General features: G+C 46.8%; 1 protein-coding gene across 1 annotated transcript in view; it reads right to left on the reverse strand.

Annotated features, from left to right (window-relative positions):
• Positions 1-1,615, reverse strand: part of dyrk1b (dual-specificity tyrosine-(Y)-phosphorylation regulated kinase 1B) — a 118,718-nt gene extending 117,103 nt beyond the window's left edge. The window contains exon 1 of the mRNA XM_086004097.1: positions 1,500-1,615. The gene's annotated coding sequence lies outside the window, so the exon portion shown is untranslated. The remainder of the gene's footprint in view (positions 1-1,499) is intronic.
• Between the last annotated feature and the right edge of the window lie 7,366 nt (positions 1,616-8,981).

The raw sequence follows: 8,981 nt of genomic DNA on the forward strand, positions 1-8,981 counted from the left end.
GCCAGAGGATGATCCGTTGAATGTGGAGGCTGGTGGGGTGAAAGGTGAGGACAAGGGGAACCCTATCGTGGTTCCGGGAGGGAGGGGCAGGGGTGAGGGCAGAAGTGCGGGAGATAGAACTGACACGGTCGAGGGCAGTGTCAATCACGGTAGAGGGGAATCCTCGGTTGCGGAAAAAGGAAGACATGTCTGAAGCACTGGTGTGGAAGGTGGCATCGTCGGAGCAGATACGACGGAGACGGAGAAACTGGGCGAATGGAATAGAGTCCTTACAGGAAGCGGGGTGGGAGGAAGTGTAGTCCAGGTAGCTGTGGGAGTCGGGACAGGCTGGGGTTGTTTTCCTTGGAGCAGAGAAGGCTGAGGGGGGGACCTGATTGAGGTATACAAAATTATGAGGGGCATAGATAGGGTGGATAGAAAGGAACTTTTCCCCTTAGTAGAGGGGTCAATAACAAGGGGGCATAGATTCAAGGTGAGGGGCAGGAGGTTTAGAGGGGATTTGAGGAAAAACTTTTTCACCCAGAGGGTGGTTGGAATGTGGAACTCACTGCCTGAAAGGGTGGTAGAGGCAGGAACCCTCACAACATTCAAGAAGCATTTGGATGAGCACTTGAAATGCCATAGCATACAAGGCTACGGACCAAATGCTGGAAAATGGGATTAGATTAGACAGGGCTTGATGGCCGGCGCGGACGTGATGGGCCGAAGGGCCTCTTTCTGTGCTGTATAACTCTATGACTCTAAATATATAGTATAGATGGTGATATATGGAGAGACGGTGCTGTATGTACAGAGAGCTGGTGATAATATATATAGATGATAATATATGGAGAGACGGTGCTGTATGTACAGAGAGCGGATGGTGATCTATATATAGAGATAGATGGTGATATATAGAGAGACGGTGCTGTATGTAGAGTGCGGATGGTGAGATATATATATATATAGATAGATGATGATATATGGCGAGACGGTGCTGTATGTAGAGAGAGATGGTGATAATATAGATAGATGACGATATCTGGAGAGACGGTGCTGTATGTACAGAGAGCGGATGGTGATATATATATATATGTGTATAATATGATGATGATATATGGAGAGACGGTGCTGTATGTACAGAGAGCGATGGTGACCAGGCCCTGTCAGTCAGTGAGTTTTCTCTCTAATCCCGGGCCCGGGTTGCTGTGTGCTCTCTGTCTGTGTGTCCCCGGACCCCCCAGCCCCGGGGGAGAGGGATGCGGCTCTATTACAGCCCCGGGGGGCTCGGGGTCTGTGAGAGAGAGAGAGAGACAGAGAGGGACTCGGCGCCATTCCCTCCCTCCCTCCTCCCCGCCCCCGGCCAATCACCCCCCACACACCCGGGGGGGCTGGTCTCACTTCACACTCAGTGTGTGAGAGGAGGAGGAGGAGGAGGAGGCCGGGGATCCGCGGCCTACCGCCTCAACATCAATCCCCGAGCTTTAGCAAAGCGCAGAGAGAGAGAGACAGAGACTCACCTCAGATGGTGTCCGGCGGGGCTGCGGAGAGTCTCCGTCTCCTCACACAACGCGCACACACACACAGCCCGGGCTACAAAGATCCTCCGGCTTCACCTACATCTCCTCTCTCTCTCTCGATCCTCTTTTTAAATTTTTAAACCCACAATCTCGCCGCCTTCCTTCCTTCCTTCGGCCGCCGCGATTCAAACTTCCCGCCGACCTCACAAAATGGCGGCCGCCCTTCTTCACCCGCAAAATCTCCCTCCGGCCCTCGTCTTTTAGCGCGGCGGGCGGGAGCTGTGCTTTACATTAGATGGTTCACTCCGTCGCGTCTCTCTCCATCTTGTTTTCTCTGGCCGGCTGGGCTTTTAAATTTCTCGCTTTTCTCTCTCGACGGACGGACCGACCCTTCACAAAATGGCGGCCGGCCGCCGGCTCTTCTCCCGATGGAGAAAAAAAATTCTCCTGCCGCGCTTTCTCTTTCGGTGTTTTTTATTTTGGGGATCCCTCCTGTTGGGTAAAATCAGTCAGATTTTTGTTTGTTTGTTGTTGATTTAATGGTTTAATCAATCGATTGAATTTTTTTTGAATTTCTCTCATATTTAAATATAAAACTCGGGGGCACTTTTTCCACTCGCTTTTCCTCTTTTAGATTGCTCCTGCTGATAAATCAAGTCCAGATTTACTTTCTCCTCAACCAATTTTTAAAAAATTAAAAAAAATCAATTTGAATTTCCCGCTCGATCCTGTTAAAATGACGGCCGCCGCCAACCCGACCTTTAACCCCCTCCACTCTACTTTCTTATTTTTAAAACAAAAACTCCCGCAACTGTTTCATCATTAGTTATTTTTCTTTTTTTAAATCAGTCACCTCACTGGGCTCGTTTGATCTGAATTTTGAAGAGGGTTTTTTTTTAATTTTTGAAATTTTCCGTCGCCACGACGACCGGCTCACAAAATGGCCGCCGCCGCCAGTCGTCGTTTTACATTTAAATAAATATATTTTTTTTTAAACTCTGGGGTGCGGTTTAATTCACTCGCACTTGGGGTAGATTTGGATTCCGGGTGGTGACAAATTAGTCAGATCTTCCTTTAGTTTGTTTAAAAAAACAATTCGAATTTTGACTTTGTTTGAATTTCCCGCTCGTCCACAAAATGGCGGCCGTGGCACATCGTCACCCTCAGAGAGAAAACCTCAAGTATTTTTTAAAAACTATTTCACTTATAATTAGCATTTTTAGATCGCCCCTGTTGAAAAATCAGTCAGCATTTTAGTGTCAGTTATTTATTTAATTAAAAAAACAATATTTTAAAACTCACTATTTAAATCATAATTCGTATTTTTGGGTTCCTGGTGGCAATGAATCAGTCAGATTTCACCTGTTTTTTCATAGAAACATAGTGTGATGAAATATGTCATTCATCAGACTCTGTATTTAACTACATATATTGTATTGCCTGTTCCTGTGTTTTTATTGTATATAGTGCACCGCCCCCTTTCTCCCCATTGGGTGTGTCGGCTCCACCCATACCTGGCCCTACTTAAGACAAGCCCAGGCTGGTCTTGCAGCAGAACGCTAGGTGAAGACACAGGCATCTTTCTTTGCTAATAAAAGCCTAGTTTTATCCAGTTAACTTTGAGCCTTGAAGTTATTGAGGCGCATCAATTTTATTAGCAAACTTTCAACGATGGATCAACTTTTGAAACCGGAACGCTTGGATTTGGACCTGCATGCTTCGGATGCATCGGCACGGTTTGGACACTGGTTCCAGTGCTTGGAATTTTTTATGGCCAACTCCGAAGTCGTCACAGCCTCTAGAGCCACCGGAGATGTGAAACTCGGGATCCTGAAGAATCTGGTAAGCCACCGGGTTTATCCACTCATCCAAGACGCCGCCACCTACCTGGATGCCTGCGACATTCTAAAGGCCCACTATCAGCGGCCTACCAACGAGGTGTACGCCAGGCATCTGCTTGCTACCTGCACACAGCGACCCGGAGAGTCGCTAGAGGACTTTCTAGTCACCCTAAAAGTGCTTGGCAAAGACTGCAAATGCAAAGACGTGAAAGCCACGGTATATACAGACGAGCTTATTCGGGATGCCTTTATCGCAGGCCTTCGCTCTAATTACATCCGGCAGAGACTGCTGGAGAAAACGGGCCTAGATCTGACAGAGGCTGTGGACACAGCGCGATCGCTGGATGTGGCTCAGAAGAACTAACTCTAAGGACCAAGGGCCTCCCTATCTCCCGCTCGCAGGAAGTCCTCCCAGATGTGCTCCACTCAATACGGTCACTATTGTGTACCGCCACTAATACCACACCTCATGAGCTAATGTTTGTGTTTCCCCGGAAATCCACCTCGGGCGTATCCATACCATCATGGCTCTCCACCCCGGGTCCGGTACTTTTGCGGAAGCATGTGAGGGGCCACAAGACGGACCCTCTCGTGGAGCCAGTGCACCTGCTCCACGCCAACCCACAATATGCGTATGTCCGGCACGCCGACGGACAGGAGGACACTGTCCATAAAAGACCTCGCCCCAGCCGATAACAACAGCAACAACTATTACCCACCCACTATTCTTTCATCACCCCCCGGAAGAACACCAGCCAACGGTACCCCCACCACCTACTCCAACAACCCTGGTGGCGCCCCCGGTAGAGACCCAGGAGGTCACCTGGGACACCCAGCCGGCACCCGCGGCACCGCAACGTCGGTCACAGAGGACTCACACACCCCCAGACTAAATCTGTAGAAGGGGTGAATGTGATGAAATGTCATTCATCAGACTGTATTTAACCACATATATTGTATTGCCTGCTCCTGTGTTTTTACCTAGTATTGTATATAGTGCACCGCCCTCTTTCTCCCCATTGGGTGTGTCGGCTCCGCCCATACCTGGCCCTACTTAAGACAAGCCCAGGCTTGTCTTGCAGCAGAATGCTAGGTGAAGACACAGGCATCTTTCTTTGCTAATAAAAGCCTAGTTTTATCCAGTTAACTTTGAGCCTTGAAGTTATTGAGGCGCATCACATAGAAGATAGGAGTAGGCCATTCGGCCCCTCGAGCCTGCTCCGCCAGTCAATACAATCATGGCTGATCATCCAAATTCAGTACCCTGTCCCTGCTTTCTCCCCATATCCCTTGATCCCCTTAGTCTGAAGAAATATATCTAACTCCTTCTTGAATATATTTAATGAATTGGCCTCTACTGCCTTCTGTGGCAGAGAATTCCACAGGTTCACCACTCTCTGGGTGAAGAAATTCCTCCTCATCTCTGTCCTAAATGGCTTACCCCTTATCCTTAGACTGTGACCCCTGGTTCTGGACTCCCTGACCATCGAGAACATCCTTCCTGCATCTAGTCTGTCCAGTCCTATTAGAATTTTATAAGTTTCAATGAGACCCCCTCATTCTTCCAAACTCCAGCGAGTACAAGCCCAATCAATCCAATCTCTCCTCATACGTCATTCCTGCCATCCCATGTATCAGCCTGGTGAATCTTCACTGCACTCCCTCTATGGCAAGAACATCCTTCCTCAGATAAGGCGACCAAAACTGCACACAATATTCAAGGTGTGGTTTCACCAAGGCACTGTTCAACTGCAACAAGACATCCTTGTTCCTGTACTCGAATCCACTCGCTACAAAGGCCAACATACCATTTGCCTTCTTAACCACCTGCTGCACCTGCATGCTTACTTTCAGCGACTGGTGCACAAGGACACCCAGGTCTCTGCACTTCCCCTTCTCCCAATCTATTGCCATTCAGATAATCTGCCTTCCTGTTTTTGCCACCAAAGTGGATAACCTCGCATTTATCCACATTATACTGCATCTGCCATATCACCCAACCTGTCCAAATTATACTGGAGTTTCTCGGCATCCTCATCACAGCACACACGCCCACCCAGCTTTGTGTCGTCTGCAAACTTGGAGATATTACATCTAGTTCCCTCCTCTAAATCATCATTAATATATAGTGAATAGTTGGATAAATCAATTAGTATTTTTGGGTTCCTGGTGGCAATGAATCAGTCAGATTTCACCTCAGTTTTTTTATTTAAATTTTAAAAAATTGAATTTTGAGCCTTTTGAATTTCCCACTCAAAAGGGCGGCCGCGGGAAACGGCCACTTGCCCAGTGGGGTGGGGGGAAGCCGATTAAATATAAATTTAAAAAAATTATTCGTTCTTGGGATGGGGGCGTCGCTGGCAAGCCCGGTGTTTATTGCACGTCCCGAAATCGGCCCTCGAGAAGGTGGCGGTGGTGAGGAGCCGCCACCTTGAACCGCCGGAGAAAAGGTGAAGGTGCTCCCACGACGCTTACTTTGTTGGAGCGGTTTGGTACAAACGAGCGGCTTGCTGGTCCATTTCAGAGCGCAGTTAAGAATCAACCACATTGCTGTGGGTCTGGAGTCACATATTAGCCACAGCGGGTAAGGGCGGCATATTTCCTTACCTAAAAAAGGACATGAGTGAACCAGTTGGATTTTTACAATAATCCAGTGGTTTCATGGACTGATACTAGCTTTTTATTTCCAGATTTACTTAATTAACTGAATTTAAATTCCCCAGTTGCCGAGGTGGGATTTGAACTTAACGTCTCCGGATCATTAGTCATAGAAACATAGAAGATAGGAGCAGGAGTAGGCCATTTGGCCCCTCGAGCCTGCTCCGCCATTCAATGCGATCATGGCTGATCATCCAAATTCAGTACCCTGTCCCTGCTTTCTCCCCATATCCCTTGATCCCTTTAGCCTGAAGAAATATATCTAACTCCTTCTTGAATAGATTTAATGAATTGGCCTCAACTGCCTTCTGTGGTAGAGAATTCCACAGGTTCACCACTCTCTGGGTGAAGAAATTCCTCCTCATCTCTGTCCTAAATGGCTTACCCCTTATCCTTAGACTGTGACCCCTGGTTCTGGACTCGCCCACCATCAGGAACAGCCTTCCTGCATCTAGTCTGTCTAGTCCTGTTAGAATTTTATAAGTTTCAATGAGATCCCCTCTCATACTCGCTGGAGTTTAGAAGAATAAGCCTAATCGACCCAATCTCTCTTCATAAATCATTCCTGCCATCCCAGGCATCAGTCTGGTGAATCTTCGCTGCACTCCCTCTATGGCAAGAACATCCTTCCATCCCGTCCTTGCCTTTGGATTACCAATCCAGCAACAAACATAACCACTATGCACGGTGTTAAACTTGCACTTGGTATTTTTAGATCCCTCACAGTGATAAATTTGTCAGATTTTGCCTCAGTTCTTTTTAAATTTAAGTTCTAAATAAATTGAATTTTGAGGGTTTGAATTTCCCACTCAACACCTTTCCTCACAAAATGGCAGCCACAAACCTTTGCCCGCAGAGACCCTCTTAGGTTCCGCATGGTGATCAATCCGTCAGATTTTCCATCAACGATTCATTTAATTTAAAGTCATTTGGATTTTGGCCGTTTGAATTTCCCGCACCGCCCCATACAAGTTGGCGGCCGCAACAGGCCCTCCACCCGCTGCTCTGTGGCTGAAAGCTTGGGACAATATCTACTTACTTCATTAATCACTGTTTATCTATTAGTAGACTAAATGAATGAGGTCAGGGAGTGCGGAGTCAGGAGACAAGTAGCAGAATGGATAGCTTGCTGGCTTCAAGACAAAGCAGAGTAGGGGTAAAGGGTAGCTATTCATAGAAACATAGATAGGAGCAGGAGTAGGCCATTCGGCCCCTCGAGCCTGCTCCGACATTCAATGCGATCATGGCTGATCATCCAAATTCAGTACCCGGTCCCTGCTTTCTCCCCATATCCCTTGATCCCTTTAGCCTTCAGAAATATATCCAACTCCTTCTTGAATAGATTTAATGAATTGGCCTCAACCGCCTTCTGTGGTAGAGAATTCCACAGGTTCACCACTCTCTGGGTGAAGAAATTCCTCCTCATCTCAGTCCTAAATGGCCTATCCCTTAGACTGTGACCCCTGGTTCTGGGCTCAGTGGCAGAAGATGGGAACTAGTGCACAACTTATTTTGACGATTTAGACTTTGGAATCAAAACACAATTTCTAAATTTGTGGACGACACCAAATTTGGTGGTGGGGGCGGGGGGGGGGGGGGTAGGTGAAGAGAAAGTCAATACTGAGGAGGAGGATTGCAACAAATTACAAGACATTAATAAACTTGAAGCACGGGTATATAATTAGCAAATTAAATTCAACACAGATAAATGTGAGGTATTACACTTTGGTAAGAAAAAATAGGGAGGTCACATATTACTTGGAAGATAAGAATCTAAAATGGGGTAGAGGAGCAATGAGATCTCAGAATGCAAGTATTGAGACAGGTTAACAAGGCCATCAAAAAAAAGCAGACCGAACACTCGGGTTTATTTCTAGAGGGATGGAATTGAAAAGTAGTGAAGTTGTGCTAAACTTGTATCGAACCTTGGTATTAGACCACACTTGAAATACTGCGTACAATTCTGGTCACTAGATTATAAAGAAAAGGATAGAGGCACTGGAGAGGGTGCAGAGAAGATCTACAAGGATGATAGCAGAAATGCATGGGTATACCCATCAGGAAAGGATGAACAGGCTGGGTCGCTTCTCTTTAAAACAGGAGAAGGCTGACCGGCGAGGGGTCTGTAAAGTCATGAAAGGTTTTGATAGAGTAGATAGAGAATGTTTCCACTTGTGGAGAAGAGCATAACTAGAGACATCAATATATCACTTTGGCAGGAAAAATCGTAGAGCAAGTTATTATCTTAATGGCAAGAAACTGGAACGTACTGAAGTACAAAGGCACCTGGGGGTCCTGGTGCACGAAACTCAAAAGGTTAGTATGCAGGTGCAGCAGGTGATTAAGAAGGCCAATGGAATGTTGGCTTTCATTGCTAGGGGGATAGAATATAAAAATAGGGAGGTATTGCTTCAGTTGTACAAGGTATTGGTGAGACTGCACCTGGAATACTGCATACAGTTTTGGTGTCCATACTTAAGAAAAGACATACTTGCTCTCGAGTCAGTACAAAGAAGGTTCACTCGGTTAATCCCGGGAATGAGGGGATGGACATATGAGGAGAGGTTGAGTAGATTGGGACTCTACTCATTGGGGTTCAGAAGAATGAGAGGCGACCTTATCGAAACATATAAGATTGTGAAGGGGTTGGATCGGGTGGATGCGGGGAGGATGTTCCCGATGATGGGTGAAACTAGAACTAGGGGGCATAGTCTTAGAATAAGGGGCTGCTCTTTCAAAACTGAGATGAGGAGGAACTACTTCACTCAGAGGGTGGTAGGTCCATGGAATATGCTGCCCCAAAAAGCTGTAGAAGCTACATCATTACATAAATTTAAAACAGAAATAGACAGTTTCCTAGAAGGGAATTAAGGGTTACGGGGAGCGGGCAGGAATTTGGACATGAGTCTAGGTTCGGATCGGTCATGGCCCTGTGGGTAGCGGAGCGGGCCCAGGGGCTGTGTAGCCTGATCCTGCTCCTATT

Source organism: Somniosus microcephalus, chromosome 12 (genome assembly GCF_052327205.1).
Source record: "Somniosus microcephalus isolate GS21.2 chromosome 12, FLI_Smic_1.0, whole genome shotgun sequence".
NCBI lineage: Eukaryota > Metazoa > Chordata > Chondrichthyes > Squaliformes > Somniosidae > Somniosus > Somniosus microcephalus.